Genomic DNA, 8936 nt, shown 5'->3' with positions numbered 1-8936 from the left:
CTTTCAAAGAGCATAACTCACTCATACGAACTCGGAATCGAACAAACTCGGTGGCGTTGGAAAGATCATTCGACGAACTTTGTAACCATAACTGGAACTACACCTAACTTATCCTGAGCTAGAAATTATGACTGATCAAAGTTGGCCAAAACTCACTGATATCCCACACTTAACCAAATTTCCAGATTTTCAAATTCTTTTCAAAAAAATGAAAAATTTCAATTCTATGCCTCTTCTTAGTTATTTCAAATCATCGGATGTTACAACATGTCTACTTTTGTTATCTTGATCTCAGCCAGCATATGAGACTGCCAAGTGCCAACAGGTATGATGAAGGATTTGATCCTTTCACAACAAGAAATAAATGTTGATTTTCAATTGCGAATCATGAGGTCTCAAAAGGTGAAATAATTGATTGATTATTGTTTAAAATGTTGTCAAGAAGGTAAAGTTGTGGATGTAGGACAAGTTGCTTTCAAGACTAGTCTCAATTTGTTGTCGAACACCCTTTTCTCCAAGGATTTGGTTGATCCTTTTACGGCTTCAAAGGTAAAGTTGAAGAATGTGATTATATTGTTTAATAACAATTATTAGTTGAGTAACCTCGTTGACCCCTTGTTTATACTTTCTTTTGTACCGAATGATGCATTAGATGTACTACAATGTTGATATAATTGTTTTCAAAATATAAAGGTTGAGTTGAAGGAGGTAATTTGGGGCATCATAGATGAGGCTAGGAAGATCAACTTAGTTGATGTTTTCCCCATATATACTTGAAAAGATTGATCCTCAAAATATAAGGTATCGCACAAACATTCATTTTGCCAAGTTGTTTAAACTTTTTGGTGATTTGATCAATGAGTGGTTGGAGGAAAAGAAAAAGAACCACACTGAAAAGAGTGACGTTTTGGAAGTGTTCCTCAACCATAGTGCGGAAAATCCTCAAGAGTTTGATGAGAATTACATAAAATCCACGTTCATGGTTCGTGCTCTAGTACTCTTTATCCTTTAAATTTTAGTGTTGCAAATTTTCATCTTTTTCCTTACCCCTTTCCAAGCCTTCAAACTTCATTTTTTTTTCTTAAAAACAATTTATATTAAGTAAAAAAAAAAAGATATGAGAATACATTGATAGGTAGTTGTATTCGATGCATTGTTAAGATAATATGACGTATTTTAACTGTATTTGAGATATAGACAAAGTGTAACAGGACTTATTTATTGGTGGTACTGATACAACTACAAGCACATTAGAATGGGCAATGGCAGAAACACTTAGACAACCAGAGATTATGAAGAAAGCCCAAGCTGAGCTTTCAGAAGTCATTGGAAAAAGAAAACCAATAGAAGAAGTTGATGTATCCCGACTCCCTTACTTGCAATTTATCGTCAAAGAAACACTAAGAATGCATCCACCAGCTCCATTCTTAATCCCACGCAGAGTAGATCAGGATGTCAAATTGTTTGACTATATCATTCCAAAGGGTTCATTGGTACTAGTCAACGTGGGGGAAATTGGTCGAGATTCTACTTTTTGGGAGGAACCTTTGATATTTAAACCTGAGCGGTTCCAGAGTATAGAATTGGATATGCGAGGAAAAGATTTTGATTTGATTCCATTTGGTGTTGGCCGAAGAATATGCCCTGGCTTGCCACTTGCATTGAGAATGGTTCCAGTAATGTTGGGCTCGATGTTGAATTCGTTCAATTGGAAACTTGAGGCGGACATTCAACCAAAAGACTTAAATATGGATGAGAAATTTGGTTTCAATCACACCCAAAGCTCATCCTTTACATGTTATCCCATATCCTCTTTGATATTGCCGATTGGTCAGCAAATACTTATCCGTACTTGAGTTAATTACATCATATCATATATCTGGCATTCACTGTTAGTATGATGTAAATATCGAGTGTGCATAAGTTTTACCTTGACCAGGCCATATGATTTTCTGAACGAAACTAGTCACATTACTTGCAAGTCATCCTCTCAATTCGAGCTTTGTCTGATTTATTGTTATGTCATTTTCTTTAAACCATTAGGGAATAAAGTAAGAATATTATGATGATGAAAATAAATGTAAGAATGTTCAAATTTTGAACAACCTATGTACATATGGTTTCTTATAAAATAATAATAATAAGTCTTCCCAGAAATGAATTATCTATCTTTCTACAACTTCTGAAATATATGCCAAACAAATATAGTCATAGATTGTTTGATGTATACGAAGAATTCAAGTCAGTCTACTTCTCATGGGTGCAAGCCTAGTCATAGACAATTAAAAGAACTTTATTTCTTTTAGTTATCTATCATGAGGACCAGAGGTTTGATTTTCATCAGCTAGAATATGTTCTGCTTTTGCAGTCATACAATTTTATTTTGTTAATGGTAGGTATTGCTGATTACGTGTGAAATTCACCAATCGTGTCGTCTTTATATGATATTCATGTGCTTAATGATAAACTAACAAAGTCCTTACTCGATGATTTTGAAGATTTAGCAAAGAGGATGTTCAAATACAATTCAATTCATCATCACTTAGTTAATTCATCACTTAGCTAACTACTTAACACTGTTAGTTAACACTTTTCACTTTTCAATTAGTTAGTTAGTTAATGGATAGTTAGTTAGTTAACAGATTAATTGGTTGCATTGAATCATGAGCTATCAATAATTAGTTAGTTTGTTATCTCAATTCCTAGCTATAAAAGTACTTGGTGAGAGTCACACTTTGTAAGTTGTTGCAGTTAACTATCAATAAAAAATCTCTCCCTTTCTTCTTCTTCATTCAGTTTGTGTCCAAGTTCATCAATGAACTGATGAGCTCATTAGCTCACAGTTTTCTCATGGTATCAGAGCTCTGAGTAATCGATGTTGGCTGTGTATAAGCAAAGGAAGTCTTAGACGAAAGCAGAGTCTTCTCCTTCAACTTGTTTTCTTTTGAGCATTCATCAATGGCGGGTCCTAAGTTCGATCAAAATGATCCTCTGTACATCGAACCATCAGACGCTTCAGGAGCTGTACTAATGTCACGCCTCGAGCCTACACCCTGGGAGGGACTGACACTCGACAACCATTGATGGCCCCAAGCGAACCCTTGGCCTGGCTTACTTAACTCAACGGAAGACTCTAAGCATGATTACAATGATCAAATGAATTTACTCAAATAGCTTAATAGTATAACTTAGAATGTTAAAAGAATTAAACATTCAACTTGGCCAAAATGGCAACCCAAGTATTAACATAAGGTAAAATGAGAAGACTAACAGACTAATAATTGACTATCTATGAAGTCTCTAAACTACTGAGATGGATGTTGGGACAATCCCCACAACATCCTAATGAACTAAACTAGAAAGCGAATAAAAGAGTCCTCCGAAATGCGAGGAGGCTCACCACAGACTCTAAGTGGTCAAGTTGGATCAACGAGGCGCTGGATGCTGATCCTGGTTACCTGCGTCTACATCATAAGATGATGCCGGCCAACTGGCATCAGTATATTGAATGTACAAGTATGCGAGTTGGAATGCTAAAACAACATAGTCTTGAAAGGGAATCTGAAAGAAACACTTACCTTGGCTCTTCTCAACTTATGAATACTCAACTGAACTCATTTTAATATAAAGCAGTTTAAAACAAGTGCAATATAAAGAAAAGTTGTTTAAAAACATGATGTCAACTCTGTGTATATACAAAGATACAACATAACTCTGAAATGTGTGTAAAAATACAATAAACTGATGTATATAAAAATACAATAACTTCTGTGGGAGTTTCTCTAACCGAAAACCATCACTATGAGCCTAAGTGATGGTACAACGTTTTACCTCACATTGCCGAGGACCGTCATATACCTTGCCATCGGTATAGAACCTGAACTACTAAGTGGATCCACTAGTCTATGCTGAAAAGCACGAAGGAATCATCTAAAAAGTATGACCCTTTTTTTGCATATGATGGCTACATGGTTTATGGGGCTTGAGTTAATATGAATTCACGTCCCCATATCGGTGCTCAATACTACTCCCAAAATATACTTAGCTCATATGTTTTTTTTAAAACAACTTCTTCTCTGGTTTGAGATAATTACTCAAACTTAGCTTAAAAGCTCTCTTGGAATCAATGTTCCCTTTTTCTGTTCAAAACTCTTTGGAAATCTCAGTTTACTCTCATCTTAAATGAGAAAATATTTACTCTTAGGAATACTTAGTTTCCATATATCATTTTAAAGAAAATGAACTTTGCTCTTACTCTTTACTCAACTTCAAAACTTAAGTCTTAAAATAAAGTGAAAAGCATTTGCAAAAGGCTTCTTGAAAAGACTCTAAGAACTTCCTCGACTTGGCTCTTGACTTTCCTTGAATTTGAATTTATGGATTTAAGGTTATGATTCATGTTTATGGATGATTTCTAGGTGTTTAGAAGTCATTTAGAGTAGTTAGGATCAATGGAAAGTGTTAAGACACTTTAGAATAACTTAAATAGGCTAAACGACGAAAACTGGTGTAAAACGCCGATCCGGGCGTGTCCCTGACGCACCGCGCCAGGCCCCAATTTACTGGGGATCATTTTGGGCGCACTGCAGGCACGCCGCCCCAGCCTCCTGGCGATATGGGGGCGCGACGCGCCTGGCCCTCCCCAGGTGCGTCTGACGAGTTTTTCAACTCGCTTTCTGATCCTAAATCATTTTAAATCGATTCCTTTTCTCAATACTTTCTTAGATTCAGATACCCACTGCATGTACACTAGAATCTAACTCGAAACAACTCTTAACAATTGCTAAAACGTCTCAAGAAAACCCATCAATCACATGTAAGCTCAAGAATGAAAACAATTCAAGAACACGACTCAAAAAGATCAAATTCTAACTCTTTTAGAACGAAAATTGCTGAATTAAATATGCTTGGCACGTGGGTGAACTAACCCAACGCTATGTGATCTCGCATACCTTGTAGGGATCACCCCCGACGAAAACCACGATCTAAGCTTGAAGAACTTGACGATTTCCTTGCTTTCCCCTTTTCTTTTCTCCTCTTCTTTTCTCTTCTCTAAAACCCCAACTCTTTTCCAAAAGCGTAAACTGAACAAGTTCAGTTTAGACCCTTAATTAATTCACTAAAATGAATTTAATTAATTGGATAAGGAAAAGACCAAAATACCCTTCCAAAATCCGAATTGGACATTTCCTTATTCCAACAGCCAACTTTCAACGGGCATAACTCATTCATAAGAACTCGGAATTGTGAAAACTCGGCGGCGTTACAAAGATCATTCCAACCATATCTGAAACTACACCTAACTCATCCTGAGCTAGGAGTTATGGCCGTTTGAATTTGACCAAAAACTCACTTTTCCTAACTTAAACCATTTTCCAGATTTTTCATTATTTCCAAAAATGACTATTTCCAAATTCTTAACTTCTTCCTAGTTGATTCGATTTTTTTGCGAGTTGTTACAACTAATTCCCATAAAATTGACTGGATCAGAGAACTATGGGATCTGGAGCAGGTCGATGAGGATTGCACTTCTAGGGAAGAGAAAGTTTGGTTTTGTGACTGGAGCTTGTACTAGATGATTGTACAAGGATGAGCTTCATGAACAATGGGAGACGTGTAATGCGATTATATTATACTGGCTAATGAACAATGTTAGTGATGATCTACTCAGTGGAATCGTATATGCAACTATTGCATTTGCAGTTTGGGAAGATTTGAAAGAACGATTTGACAAGGTGAACAGAATGAGGATCTATCAGCTACATAGGGAACTCACCACACTCACACAAGGTACAGATTCTGTATCACATTATTTCACTAAGTTAAAAACATTATGGAGTGAATATGATGCTGTGATACCAAATCCTTGTTGTAAATGTCCTCAATCGAAAGATTATGTTGATCATGATCTGCATCAACAAATGTTAATTCAGTTTTAAGTGGTTTAAATGATTCTTATGATCAAGCTAGGAGACAGATATAATTGAAAGGAATTACACCTTCCATTAATCAGGCTTATGTTATGGTTATTGAAGATGAGATTCAGCATTTATTAGTTGTTGTTAATGTAGTAGAAAAGCCAGAATCAATAACACTTAATGTGAACAAAAATCCAGGAAGAGAGTATTACAAAGGGAAGAGGTGTGACTTTTGTCATTTTACTGGGCACACTAAAGAGAATTGTTATAAGTTGATTGGTTACCCAGAGGATTGGAAGCAAATGAGAAGGTCAGGATCGGGCTATGGAAATAGCAACACACGCAATGCATCTAACTCTACCAATGGAGGTAGTTATGGTAGACAGTCCTCTACAACTAACAATGTGAATTTGAGAAATGCAGGAAGTTCTAGTGAATATGGAGGACAACACTCAGCAAATAATGCATCTGGTAGCCATTGTGATTGCTCTCAAGGGACTTCCACTAGTCAAGATGAAAGCAGGGCCTTCATGGCAAAAGGTCATGCATTCACAGATCATGAATACAAGTAAATACTAAACATGTTAAACAAAGAAGGACATGACTCTAAGAAGGTCAACATGGCACGTATAACTACTTGTTTAATGTCAAATAATTTCACTCAAGATTGGATCATAGTCTCTGGTGCAACTCATCACATTAAAGCAGACACTCATTCACTCACAAAGAGTCAGGTGTTAGCTAAATCACAGAAAAATCAAGTACACTTGCCTACAGGAGACAAGGTAGATATTAGTCACATTGGTGAGGCCTCTGTGTTTGATAACAAGACAGTGAAGAATGTTCTACATGTTCCAGACTTCAAATTCAGCCTATTATCAGTTTCAAAAATCACAAGGGAATTGTCTTGTTTTGTATCATTCTATCCTGACTTCTGTGTGTTTAAGGACCTCTTCAGTGGCAAGGTGAAGGGGATTGGTAAAGAAGATGGAGGTTTATACATGTTTAATGGTAAAGTTCCACCACCACACAAGCAAGAAGTCATATGTCAGAAGAAAGTGATTAATGCAGGAGCAATAATCAAGGATGTTTCTCTTTGGCATAGGAGGCTTGGACATCCTTCTGCTCAAGTCCTGAAGATTTTAAAGCTAGTTCATACTAATAAAGACAGTGAAGTTCTTTCTAAGTGTTCAGTTTGTCCATTAGCTAAGCAAACTAGACTTGCATTTCCTATCAGTAGTTCTAGAGCATCTGTAAGTTTTGATGTTGTTCACATGGATGTTTGGGCCCCTTATAAGACCCCTACTATGGATAAGAAACATTATTTTCTAACAATTGTGGATGACTATAGTAGGTTTGTATGGATTTACCTATTGCAGTTGAAATCTGAAACCATTGTTGCTGTAAAAAATTTCCTGCTAATGGTTAAGACTCAATTTGATTCTCATGTTAAAATTGTGAGGTCTGATAATGGTACTGAGTTCTTTAACTCTCAGAGCACAAGGTTATTTCAAGAGCTAGGCATTTTACACCAAAGTAGTTATCCTCACACACCTCAACAAAATGGTATGGTAGAGAGGAAACACATACACATTCTCAACATTACTAGAGCTATCAGATTTCAATCACATTTGCCTGTTAGATTTTGGGGCTATTGTGTTAAGGCTGATGTCTACTTAATGAACAAGTTACCTTCAACTGCCATTGAGAACAAAAGTCATTATGAAATGCTTTATGCCAAGCAACCTTCTCTTTCTCATTTGAGGACACTAGGATGTCTTTGTCATGTCTTAGTGCTGCCAAGAGGTGATAAGTTTGCAGAAAGGTCTTTCCCTGCTATTCTCATAGGATATTCTGAGCTTCAAAAAGGATATATATTGTTGTACATTAAGTACAATAAGATCTCTGTGCATAGAGATGTGATTTTTCAGGAGGATGTTTTCCCATTTGCACAAGTGATGCCACAGATACAACCATCAGTCACTGTTTCTAACTCTTCTTTAGAGATGGATAATTGTGTCAATTCAAATGATGGACGTACTCATACTGATAGGGATCCTCATATTGAAGACAGTGTTGTGTTAGATAGTGAGGATGTTCAACATGATAATGAGATTTCAGAATAATTTACTTATGAGAATTCTTCTTTACAAGATGTCTCTGATGAGACTACACATAATCCTATTGTGATGCCAGATCCTCCCATTAGAATGACCACAAAAGGCACTACAGAGCCTACTTGGATTTTATACTACTGTTGTCAAGAAGCAAAGTAGTACTAGACATCCTTAGGTCAATTCTCTATGTTATTGTCACGCCCCGAGCCTACACCCTGGGCGGGACCGGCACCCGGAGACCATTCTTGGCCCCAAACGAACCCTTGGCCTGACTTTCTTAACTCAGCGGAAACCTAACTCAACAGAATAACTCAATGCAATGCAAGGTTATAAAACAACTTAACTGATAAAATCTAGCCAAAAAGGCAACTCGTGTCTAAAGATAGAGTATTTACATATATACATAAATGAGAGACTCAAAACTAACTGACTGACTGTTTATGGAGCCTCTATAATACTGAGATGGATGTTGGGACAGACCCTGCAACATCCTAATAAAACAAAACTAGGAGAACAACATAATTGAGTCCTTCGGAAAGCAAGGAGGCTCACCACTGACTATGGAGTGCTCAGTTGGATCAACGGCGTGCTGGATGCTGATCCTGGGTACTTGCGTCTGTATCATCATAAGATGCAGGCCAACTGGCATCAGTACATTGAATGTACGAGTATGCGTGCTGGAAAACTAAGCAACATAGGCTAGAAGGAAAACTGGAAGAAACTGAATAGCTTACCTGGCTCAACTCAACTCAACCTGACTGACTTCTTTCAATATAATGCAATTTAAAACAAGTGCAATATAAAGAAAAGTTGTTTTAAACATGTTATAAACTCTGTGTGTATACAAAGATACAATAAGCCTGAGATGTATATAGAAATACAAATGAACTAATGTATATAA

The 8936-nt window shown here is 36.7% G+C and overlaps 1 pseudogene; it reads left to right on the top strand.

Moving 5' to 3' along the window:
* The first annotated feature begins 387 nt into the window (after positions 1 to 387).
* LOC107062330 (geraniol 8-hydroxylase-like) lies at positions 388 to 1856 on the top strand (annotated as a pseudogene).
* Positions 1857 to 8936: the final 7080 nt, after the last annotated feature.

Source organism: Solanum tuberosum, unplaced genomic scaffold (genome assembly GCF_000226075.1).
Source record: "Solanum tuberosum cultivar DM 1-3 516 R44 unplaced genomic scaffold, SolTub_3.0 scf00216, whole genome shotgun sequence".
In the NCBI taxonomy this organism is placed as follows: Eukaryota; Viridiplantae; Streptophyta; class Magnoliopsida; order Solanales; family Solanaceae; genus Solanum; species Solanum tuberosum.
Note: the sequence above shows the minus strand (reverse complement) of the source record. Positions and strands in the feature narration are given on the sequence as shown.